At 46.1% G+C, this 12,635-nt stretch overlaps 1 long non-coding RNA gene across 1 annotated transcript; it reads right to left on the bottom strand.

Annotated features, from left to right (window-relative positions):
* Nucleotides 1-1,483: 1,483 nt before the first annotated feature.
* Nucleotides 1,484-6,775, bottom strand: LOC134983399 (uncharacterized). The gene is made up of 3 exons (XR_010191634.1): nucleotides 6,602-6,775; nucleotides 1,695-1,773; nucleotides 1,484-1,576 (listed from the first exon to the last, which is right to left on the bottom strand). It is a non-coding gene; the product is annotated as an uncharacterized LOC134983399 (long non-coding RNA).
* Between the last annotated feature and the right edge of the window lie 5,860 nt (nucleotides 6,776-12,635).

Here is a 12,635-nt window from a genome sequence, read left to right on the forward strand (position 1 = left end):
TAGATTCAAATTTCATTTTATACAAATTGTATTTGGTGAGCTCAGGTCTACTGTATAGCAGGAAATATTTCATACTCCACAAAAAACAATACTAATTATATTATATACATACATATATACACATTTATATATAATCACTAATAATAATCTTCTGCTTGTTACTTTTAATAACATTATAGTGTTGTGTGTAATAACTCTCTAAATGTGATATTTGTCATGTATAGCCTTGTGTTAGAAACACCCACTGAGAACAGGGCTGATGGCGGAGGAGGGTGTAGGATAAGAGATTGCTGTAGTGACTGAGCAATGAGAATATGTGACTTCTGTAATAAGTGTTTATTACTCACCTGTGCTGATATCTGTAGGGATCTCCTCCTCCTTACACTGCTGATCACCCCTCACATACGTCTCTTCTTCTCCCTCTAAATCTTCTACCTTTATATCAGTCACATACGTCTCTTCTTCTCCCTCTGTATCTTCTGCCTTTATATCAGTCACATACGTCTCTTCTTCTCCCTCTGTATCTTCTACCTTTATATCAGTCACATACGTCTCTTCTTCTCCCTCTATATCTTCTGTCATTATATCAGTCGCATATGTCTTTTCTTCTCCCTCTGTATCTTCTGCCTTTATATCAGTCACATACATCTCTTCTTCTCCCTCTATATCTTCTACCTTTATATCAGTCACATACGTCTCTTCTTCTCCCTCTATATCTTCTGTCATTATATCAGTCGCATATGTCTTTTCTTCTCCCTCTGTATCTTCTGCATTTATATCAGTCACATATGTCTCTTCTTCTCCCTCTGTATCTTCTGCCTTTATATCAGTCACATACATCTCTTCTTCTCCCTCTATATCTTCTACCTTTATATCAGTCACATACGTCTCTTCTTCTCCCTCTGTATCTTCTGCCTTTATATCAGTCACATACGTCTCTTCTTCTACCTCTATATCTTCTGCCTTTATATCAGTCACATACGTCTCTTCTTCTCCCTCTATATCTTCTGCCTTTATATCAGTCACATACGTCTCTTCTTCTCCCTCTGTATCTTCTGCCTTTATATCAGTCACATACGTCTCTTCTTCTCCCTCTGTATCTTCTGCCTTTATATCAGTCACATATGTCTCTTCTTCTCCCTCTATATCTTCTGCCTTTATATCAGTCACATACGTCTCTTCTTCTCCCTCTATATCTTCTGCCTTTATATCAGTCACATATGTCTCTTCTTCTCCCTCTATATCTTCTGCCTTTATATCAGTCACATACGTCTCTTCTTCTCCCTTTATATCTTCTGTTTTAATATCAGACAGACGTTGTACCTAAAAAACAAAAAACACTATAATGACATTTGCATACAGTCAGATTAAACTGAGGTGAAACAGTATAATATCAGTGTATAAGACACACAGCTCCTCTACAGATCATATAGTGACAGTCACTTTGGTATATTGGGGAGACCCTAAATCCCACCTACCTGATCCTCCTGTGGGATCCTGTGATTCTCCTCTGTACAATCCTGGGAATACAGAGGACGGGGACATCTCTCTGGGGTATCTCTGTTACTGGACCCATCTGTAGGAGACACACAGTGACTGAGAACAATGTATATATGTGATTATCAGATGATGTGTGTATATAGGGGCCCCCATACCTGCTCTCCCCTGTACAATACATGACAGTCTCCTCTTACCCAGTGATGTGAGGGGCCGGTGATTCTCCATCATCACGTCCTTGTACAGACCCCTGTGTTCCTCTATATACTCCCCCTGCTGCATGGAGACATAGAAAGCGACATCCTGACACCTTATAGGAACCTGACACACACAACGATACAGTCATCACCCAGACACGTCCCCTGGTGTACTGTATAATGTCCCATTCCCAGCAGTCACCTCTCCAGTCATCACCCAGACAGATTCCCTGGTGTTACTGTATAATGCCCCATTCCCAGCAGTCACCTCTCCAGTCATCACCCAGACACGCCCCCTGGTGTTACTGTATAATGTACTATTCCCAGCAGTCACCTCTCCAGTCATCACTCAGACACATACACTGGTGTTACTGTATAATGCCACATTCCCAGAAGTCACCTCTCCAGTCATCACCAAGACACATCCCCTGGTGTTACTGTATAATGCCCCATTCCCAGCAGTCACCTCTCCAGTTATCACCTAGACACATCCCCTGGTGTTACTGTATAATGTCCCAATCCCAGCAGTCACCTCTCCAGTCATCACCCAGACACATCCCGTGGAGTTACTGTATAATGCCCCATTCACAGCAGTCACCTCTCCAGTCATCACCCAGACACATCCCCTGGTGTTACTGTATAATGCCCTATTCCTGGCAGTCACCTCTCCAGTCATCACCCAGACACGTCCCACAGTGTTACTGTATAATGCCTCATTCCCGGCAGTCACCTCTCCAGTCATCACCCAGACACATCCCTTGGTGTTACTGTATAATGTCCCATTCCCAGTAGTCACCTCTCCAGTCATCACCCAGACACGACCCCTGGTGTTACTGTATAATTCAATATTCCCAGCAGTCACCTCTCCATTCATCACCTAGACACATCCCCTGGTGTTACTGTATAATGTCCCAATCCCAGCAGTCACCTCTCCAGTCATCACCCAGACACATCCCCTGGTGTTACTGTATAATGTCCCATTCCCAGCAGTCACCTCTCAAGTCATCAACCAGACACATCCCGTGGAGTTACTGAAAAATGCCCCATTCCCAGCAGTCACCTCTCCAGTCATCACCCAGACACATCCCCTGGTGTTACTGTATAATGTCCTAATCCCAGCAGTCACCTCTCCAGTCATCCTCCGGACACATCCCCTGGTGTTACTGTATAATGTCCCATTCCCAGCAGTCACCTCTCCAGTCATCACCCAGACACGTTCCCCGGTGTTACTGTATAATGCCCCATTCCCAGCAGTCACCTCTCCAGTCATCACCCAGACACGTCCCTTGGTGTTACTGTATAATGCCCCATTCCCAGCAGTCACCTCTCCAGTCATCACCCAGACACATACACTGGTGTTACTGTATAATGCCCCATTCCCAGAAGTCACCTATCCAGTCATCACCCAGACACATCCCCTGGTGTTACTGTATAATGCCCCATTCCCAGCAGTCACCTCTCCAGTCATCACCCAGACACATCCCCTGTTGTTACTGTATAATGTCCCATTCCCAGCAGTCACCTCTCCAGTCATCACCCAGACACGTTCCCCGGTGTTACTGTATAATGCCCCATTCCCAGCAGTCACCTCTCCAGTCATCACCCAGACACGTCCCTTGGTGTTACTGTATAATGCCCCATTCCCAGCAGTCACCTCTCCAGTCATCACCCAGACACATCCCTTGGTGTTACTGTATAATGCCCCATTCCCAGCAGTCACCTCTCCAGTCATCACCCAGACACATCCCCTGGTGTTACTGTATAATGCCCCATTCCTGGCAGTCACCTCTGCAGTCATCACCCAGACATGTCCCACAGTGTTACTGTATAATGCCTCATTCCCGGCAGTCACCTCTCCAATCAACACTCAGACACATCCCTTGGTGTTACGGTATAATGTCCCATTCCCGGCAGTCACCTCTCCAGTCATCCTCCAGACACATCCCCCGGTGTTACTGTATAATGCCCCATTCCCAGCAGTCACCTCTCCAGTCATCACCCAGACTCGTCCCCTGGTGTTACTGTATAATGTACCATTCCCAGCAGTCACCTGTCCAGTCATCACCCAGACACATACACTGATGTTACTGTATAATGCCCCATTCCCAGCAGTCACCTCTCCAGTCATCACCTAGACACATCCCCGGTGTTACTGTATATTGTCCCAATCCCCGGTGTTACTGTATATTGTCCCAATCCCAGCAGTCACCTCTCCAGTCATCACCCATGTTACTGGGGCATGTTACTGAATAATGCCCCATTCCCAGCAGTCACCTCTCCAGTCATCACCCAGATACATCCCCTGGTGTTCCTGTATAATGTCCCATTCCCAGCAGTTACCTCTGCAGTCATCATCCACATACATCCCCTGGTGTTACTGTATAATGCCCCATTTCCAGAAGTCACCTCTCCAGTAATCACCCAGACACGTCCCCTGGTGTTACGGTATAATGTCCCATTCCAAGCAGTCACCTCTCCAGTAATCACCCAGACACACCCCCTTGTGTAACTGTATAATTTCCCATTCCCAGAAGTCCCCGCTCCAGTCATCACCCAGACACGTACCCTGGTGTTACTGTATAATGTCCAATACCCAGTAGTCACCTCTCCAGTCATCACCCAGACACGTCCCCCAGAGTTACTGTATAATGTCCCATTCCCAGCAGTCACCTCTCCAGTCATCACCCAAACACATCCAGTGGTGTTACTGTATAATGTCCCATTCCCAGAAGTCACCTCTCCAGTCATCACCCAGAGACATCCCCTGGTGTTACTGTATAATGCCCCACTCCCAGCAGTCACCTCTCCAGTCATCACCTAGACACATCCCCTGGTGTTACTGTATAATGTCCCAATCCCAGCAGTCACCTCTCCAGTCATCACCCAGACACGTCCCCTGGTGTTACTGTATAATGTCCCATTCCCAGCAGTCACCTCTCCAGTCATCACCCAGACACATCCCGTGGAGTTACTGTATAATGCCCCATTCCCAGCAGTCACCTCTCCAGTAATCACCCAGACACACCCCCTTGTGTAACTGTATAATTTCCCATTCCCAGAAGTCCCCGCTCCAGTCATCACCCAGACACGTACCCTGGTGTTACTGTATAATGTCCAATACCCAGTAGTCACCTCTCCAGTCATCACCCAGACACGTCCCCCAGAGTTACTGTATAATGTCCCATTCCCAGCAGTCACCTCTCCAGTCATCACCCAAACACATCCAGTGGTGTTACTGTATAATGTCCCATTCCCAGAAGTCACCTCTCCAGTCATCACCCAGAGACATCCCCTGGTGTTACTGTATAATGCCCCACTCCCAGCAGTCACCTCTCCAGTCATCACCTAGACACATCCCCTGGTGTTACTGTATAATGTCCCAATCCCAGCAGTCACCTCTCCAGTCATCACCCAGACACGTCCCCTGGTGTTACTGTATAATGTCCCATTCCCAGCAGTCACCTCTCCAGTCATCACCCAGACACATCCCGTGGAGTTACTGTATAATGCCCCATTCCCAGCAGTCACCTCTCCAGTCATCACATAGACACATCCCCTGGTGTTACTGTATAATGTCCCAATCCCAGCAGTCACCTCTCCAGTCATCACCTAGACACGTCCCCTGGTGTTACTGTATAATGTCCCAATCCCAGCAGTCACCTCTCCAGTCATCACCCAGACACGTCCCCTGGTGTTACTGTATAATGTCCCAATCCCAGCAGTCACCTCTCCAGTCATCACCCAGACACGTCCCCTGGTGTTACTGTATAATGTCCCATTCCCAGCAGTCACCTCTCCAGTCATCACCCAGACATATCCCGTGGAGTTACTGTATAATGCCCCATTCCCAGCAGTCACCTCTCCAGTCATCACCTAGACACATCCCCTGGTGTTACTGTATAATGTCCCAATCCCAGCAGTCACCTCTCCAGTCATCACCTAGACACATCCCCTGGTGTTACTGTATAATGTCCCAATCCCAGCAGTCACCTCTCCAGTCATCACCTAGACACGTCCCCTGGTGTTACTGTATAATGTCCCAATCCCAGCAGTCACCTCTCCAGTCATCACCCAGACACGTCCCCTGGTGTTACTGTATAATGTCACAATCCCAGCAGTCACCTCTCCAGTCATCACCCAGACACATCCCGTGGAGTTACTGTATAATGCCCCATTCCCAGCAGTCACCTCTCCAGTCATCACCCAGACACATACACTGGTGTTACTATATAATGCCCCATTCCCAGAAGTCACCTCTCCAGTCATCACCCAGACACATCCCCTGGTGTTACTGTATAATGCCCCATTCCCAGCAGTCACCTCTCCAGTCATCACTTAGACACATCCCCTGGTGTTACTGTATAATGCTCCATTCCCGGCAGTCATCTCCCCAGTCATCACCCAGACACGTCCCACAGTGTTACTGTATAATGTCCCATTCCAAGCAGTCACCTCTCCAGTCATAATTCAGACACATACACTGGTGTTACTGTATAATGCCCCATTCCCAGCAGTCACCTCTCCAGTCATCACCTAGACACATCCCCTGGTGTTACTGTCCCAATCCCAGAAGTCACCTCTCCAGTCATCACCCAGACACATCCCCTGGAGTTACTGTATAATGTCCCATTCCCAGCAGTCACCTCTTCAGTCATCACCCAGACACATCCCCCGGTGTTACTGAATAATGCCCCATTCTCAGCAGTCACCTCTCCAGTCATCACCCAGATACATCCCCTGGTGTTACTGTATAATGTCCCATTCCCAGCAGTCACCTCTCCAGTTATCACCCAGACACATCCCCTGGTGTTACTGTATAATGTCCCATTCCCAGCAGTCACCTCTCCAGCCATCACCCAGACACATCCCCTGGTGTTACTGTACAATGTTCCATTCCCAGCAGTCACCTCTCCAGTCAGCAGTGGAATGATCTTGTTGTTAAGTTCCTGGATCTTCTGGTCACTGTGTCTCTCATGTATCAGTGAGTGAGGTGGAGGCACCGTGATGGGGCTCTGGGACCTGCTCAGTCCTCCTGACACATGAGCATGGCTGCTGGGTGTCTCACGCTCACCAGATGTCTTCTTCACACCTCTGTGAAATGGGGGAGACATAAATATCACTGTAAATATGCCCAGATCCCCTCACCTCCACAGTCATGTCCCTGTATTATTACTATAGATAATAGAATTTTGGTACTTACCAGATAAATCCTTTTCTTTGAATCCACAGGGGGCACTGGAGTACTCTTGGGATATGGACGGTGCGATAGCAGGGATAGGCACATTTAAAAATTTAAATGTGTAACCATCCTTCCTCCTCCATTCTCCCAAGATGCCTTAGTGTTTTTTTGCTGAGCCAAATAGGAGCGACAAAGAGGATGAACAACATTATAACATAACGGACAACTATAAAGTTGACACATAACATAATGGACAATTAGAAAGTTGACACGACAATAGATAACAATCACCTTAACATTAGAACAAGTCAGTGAAAATGTGTTACCATAAGAACTATTGAACTTACCACCAGCCAGGTGAAACTGCTCTGGGTGGGTGTCCAGTGCCCCTGTGGGTGCAACGAAAAGGATTTATCTGGTATTAAAATCCTGTTTTCTTTCTAATCCACTAGGGGTCACTGGAGTACTCTTGGGACGTACCAAAGTTTCCCCCTTGAGCGGAAGAGCTGTTTGGCACCAGTAACAGTAGACGGCCAAAGCTAGAAGCTGGTGCCGCAGAATTATCAAACTTGTAAAAGCGCACAAACGTGTGCACTGATGGCCATGTAACTGCTCGGCAAGGTTGCGTCATAGAAGCTCCACGGCCTGCTGCCCATGACGTTCCCATCGACTGGCATGAAAGTGTACCTGACGAATGGTCAAGTTAATCTATCTGGCCGAGGTCTGTTTGGAAGCTGGACAACCTATATTGACTGCATCACACAAAGAACAAAGTATCCGTTATACGTACTGTTGATGTTCGAGCTACATAAACGCGGAGTGTGCGTACCACATCCAAAGTAGCTGGAGTACCTGAATCTTCTGAAAAACAGGAACTATGATTGGTTGATTGATGTGAAAGAAGATACTACCTGTGGTAGAAAAGCGGGATTTGTCCAAAGTTCCGCTCTGTCAGTATGAAATACCAGATATGGTGGCTTGCATGACAAGGCACCCAATTGTGCAACACGCCTTGCCGAAGCTAAGGCTAAGAGAAATACTGTTTTACAAGTTATACTACAGCAGGGGTCGTTCCTTTACCCTGATTTAGCGCGACTGCGGTTTACGGGGTGGCTGTTGAGACCACTTTCAAGACGAGAGGGCATTCCACAGTTGGTTATACCAACCATGTTACGTGTTAGGAAGCCAGTTTCAGCAGCTCATTATCACAGGATTACTGGCAATCAGTGTCCTGGAACTCAGGGCAATTTACAACACTCTGCGTCAGGCAGTTCACTTGTTCCTGTTTCAGTAATAATTGTAGGGATGTAGTCTCTCAATAACTGTATACAATACAGATATAAAATTATAGACTGGTGCTACCCACTGATCCTAAAACATGTACAAGAAGGGTGAAGAAAGGGGATCAGTTTCTCTGGGTGCACTCTCTCCCAGGACCAACAAGAATTCCTGATATTAGGTCTGTGTCTTTATACTTTTTTTATATATATGTATTGACACTTAATTCATAGTACATACCAATACCCATATGGAATGTATGGAATGTATCAACTTTATTAGTATCCCATATGAAGTATTAAGACTCTTAAATAGGCCGTAAACAGTGAAATATAAAAACAATAGAAGATAATTAGACGTGAATCAGAAAAATGGACAAAAAAAAGAAAAAAAAAGAAAGAATTTATTTTGTCCTGGTGCCAAATAATAAAGAAAATTAAAAACAAAGCCGTGTGCCGCCTGTCATTTATTTATATTTTATGTACAGACCGTATTCCACTGCTGTATTCCTCAGAGGAATAAAATTGGGATATATATATATGTATATTCTTTATGATTGGTATAGCAATCCCTAATTAATAATATAATTCTTCATGAACCTGTAACAACCTTATTCTGTTAATATAAACAATACTTGCTCCTGATTATATTTGAGCCTTATATTGTTTAGTGGGGACAAAAATTCCCAATATCAACATTACCTCTGTGTTTCTATCCTACCAAAAGTCACAGTTACTTCTAGGTGATACATTTGATATCATTTGATACACAGCAGAATGTTGTAACCGATACAATTGTTACTTTATTAAAACAGAGTATCTTGCTGTGTTATAACTGTACCACCATATCATTGGAGGTCTGCAGTAACTTCTTCCAGATGGGATACAGTTTCTTATCATAGGCAGAAAAACACAGTGGAAGTCTTTCCTATATACAGTCCTTCATATGTATATATACATGCGTGTAACGTTATGAATTGTAGTATGCAACCTTTTAAACTAATAGCAAAATTGCACGTTGATCATACATAAACCATTCAGAGAGGGATCAGATCATATTCCCTTACTTGATTTATTATGTGTTTATATATTATATGCCCCTCAAAAGAGGTAATGCCTCCGTACTCAGCTGATATCAAATTATATCTGTATTATGCTCATACCAATATTACGTTCCACATCCCTCATGTCTATATAGATTATAGGGCAATTCCAGAGCTATTACATAAGTGTAGTGATAGCATAGGACAATTATATGCTCCTGTGTACTGACAGTACTGGCATTTAGGGTCCTGTAATACACAGCAGGCATGATCCTAGTCTCTGTTACCAGACGCCGCGGACATATGTCAGAAAGCTAGTGCTGTCTGTATTGCGTGCTGCCGCATATCACAGCACCGCACTGCACTGACTGATATCTGTTTCACACTGTTCAGGTTCAGCTGGACAACGCAGCAGAAGTCGCATACATCAACAAAAAGGGGATGGACTCAAAGTCGCATGGCCATGCGAGAGGTTGCTCGAAACCTCAATTGGGCCGAACATCACCACATGATATTGTCCTGGAGACAAGCGAACCATCTGATGAATTTGTAGATGAGAGCCGGATCACTATGCGAGAAGATCCAGTTGAAAGGGACCGGAGTGAAATCTTCCGAACTGGAGTGTTTTGAAAGATGCTCCCATCTGTCTTACCAGTCGAATGCACAAATGCACCGAGGCTGTCCGTGGTTTGAGCACTAGCAGTACTAGATGATGAATAGCATGTACTTTCTGTTGTGACAGGTAAATGCATTGATCCACCGTAATCAGAATCATTCCTAAAACTGAATTCTTTGACACAGGACACGACTTGATTTTTTTTTTTTTTTAAAGTTGACAATCCAACCGTACTGAACTAGTACACTGTACAACAGTAAGGCATGTTTAAGAAGTAGTTGTTGAGATGAAGCCTTGATGAGAAGGTCATCTAAGTACAGAATGATTATCACTCCCAGGGATCTGAGATGAACTATCATCACAGACATCACCTTTGTGAATACCGGAGGCGCTTGTTGTACTGCAAACTTAAGTACGCCTGATGCGGTGGCCAAATTGGAATGTGTAAGTACGCATCCTTGAGATCCAACAAAATCATGAATTGCTGCGGTTCTAAACCTGCAATCACTGACCGTAGGGATTCCATCTTGAATGTGTAGTAAGTGACGTACCGAATGAACCTCTTTAGGTTCCATATCTGTGTGACTGAGCCATCCGGATTTGGTACTACAAAAAGATTGGAATAAAACCCTTGACCTTGTTGGTGTACTTGAACCTGAACCAAAACTACTGAATGTACGAGAGACTGAATAGCGGTCTGCAGACCTGCTCACTTGTCTGCTGACAAAGGCAGACCTGTCTTGAAAAACCACATCGGTGGTAGACAGTCAAACTCATTGAAACCTCTTAAAACAAAACATGCGGATCCACCCATCTGTGATGTCTGAAACCACGCAAAGGGAAACTTCTGAAGGTGTGCTCCCACAACTGAAGAGCCGAGATGGGCTGGAAGCCCGACATGCCACTGGCTAGAGTCCTGACGACGGTTAGTGGTTTGTTGAAAACCACGTCCCTCTGCATGGTTGGCAGGTAAACAGATCCCCCCCCCCCTCATTTACTGAGAATTCCATTTGTCCAATTCAGGACCAGATAACATTAGTAGAAGGCAACGCCTCTATTCCTCGTTTTGATTCTGCCTCGGCCTGTCAGGAACGCAACCACAGCGGCTGTCGGGCTGCAAGCCGAGAACCAACTTGTCCAACGTACAACGAAGCCGTACCTAAATACTCAACCAATTCACAAATGGGATCGGTAAGAAATATAAGCTGGTCTGAGGGAAAACCCTGTTGTAGGCCTAACCTGAGCTGTTTCGCCCATGCAACTACAGCCTTGTTAAACCAAACTCCAACTCAAACAGGTGTAAGAATCACCCCTGTTGCTGTATACATGGACTTTAGCATGGCCTCCAGCTTACTCTCCGAGGGGTCTTTAAGCGTAGCTGTAGCTGGGACTGGAATAGTCAATTTTAGTGAAAGTTTAGAAACTGAAGACTCCACCGATGGCGATTTAGTTGTCATAGCCTGTGGGAAAAGATATTTAGACAGAAATCGTGTTGTCCCAGAAAAGTGTTCAACTGGATTTAGCCATGCTTCTATTAAATGCTTATTAAAAGATATGAATAAGAAAAACACACAGTCGCCCATAGTCTGCTAGCAAAAAAACCTCATATGTTTCAGTGCAACCTAGCAGCTGGCGTACCGCTCTAATGAGATCATCATAGTTCGGGCTATTAGTGACCTCACTATCTGACTCCTGACCCAATGCTGAGATATCAGATGTGGCATTGAATCATCAAATGTGATTATGAGACAAACGATGACCAGTCTTAGAAACTGAACTATACATGGACTTTGTAACCCAGCAAAGTTCTAGAAACATCCTGAGCCCACATTGGCTGCTCACACGGTATTAACCGTGAATAAGACTTAGCCGCCTCACGGTCTTTTAGTGCAGTGGACAACTCTGACTGCAAATCAGGCATTCTCACAGTTATCACAGACAAGCTGCTGTTTCTCATATTGTCAGACAGACAGACAATAATACAGTGAGACAACGTCCGCACAACTCAGTGAAAATAACTGTAGTGTCTATAATACCACGTGCACCGCACTGTGTCATAGAGGAAATCTATGATGGTCACTGTGCCACCTACTAAACACCGCTGCCCCCTCCAGTGGCCGTGTGTTGTAGGACTGACATATTGCTGTAGGAAGAAGCAGGAAGTAGGTGTGTAATATTTGTGTGAAAACGGCGTCCCAGCATGTGCATCTTACTATAACCTATGTACCCCCAAAAGCACTCATAACCTAGGCCTAATAGCCTGTTATGTCCCTTATAGCCCTGGCCACCATCCCTTATATTTAGGGGAACCGCTGAACCAGGGAACGCCATGACCTCCCCCAATGCTTAAAGCAGTGAGCCGCGCCTAGCTTCTTCCACCCCATCCCCCCCCCCCCCCACATTGTATACCGTGCGCCAGCTCTGAGTGACGGCGCCCTGCAACAGCCTCAGCTACCCACCGTGGTCTGTGCGCTGGTGGAAGCCGGAGAGCGGGGTAGATGTGTGTCGGGCGTCCAGCGACGGCAGTGTGATCTGTCCGCTGCTGCGAGCCGCGCTGCCGGGAGCCGCTTCTCTGGAGCCACGAGGTGTAGCCTGACAGGTGCCCAGCAGCAGCATTATTTGACCACTGCTGGAAGCCACTTCCCACTTGTCTAGAGGGGCAGATTGTAGAGGCCAGCGGCAGCGCTGTTTGGAGCTGCGCTGCCGGGAGCCGGGCAGGTGCGGAGCGACACAGGCGCCCAGTGGCAGCATGTGTCTGACCGCTGGTGGGAGCCGGGAAGCGGGGGAGTTTGATCAAGTAAAGCTATACCTTAGTAAGCAGCTTGT

The sequence above is a fragment of the Pseudophryne corroboree genome (genome assembly GCF_028390025.1).
Source record: "Pseudophryne corroboree isolate aPseCor3 chromosome 3 unlocalized genomic scaffold, aPseCor3.hap2 SUPER_3_unloc_14, whole genome shotgun sequence".
In the NCBI taxonomy this organism is placed as follows: Eukaryota; Metazoa; Chordata; class Amphibia; order Anura; family Myobatrachidae; genus Pseudophryne; species Pseudophryne corroboree.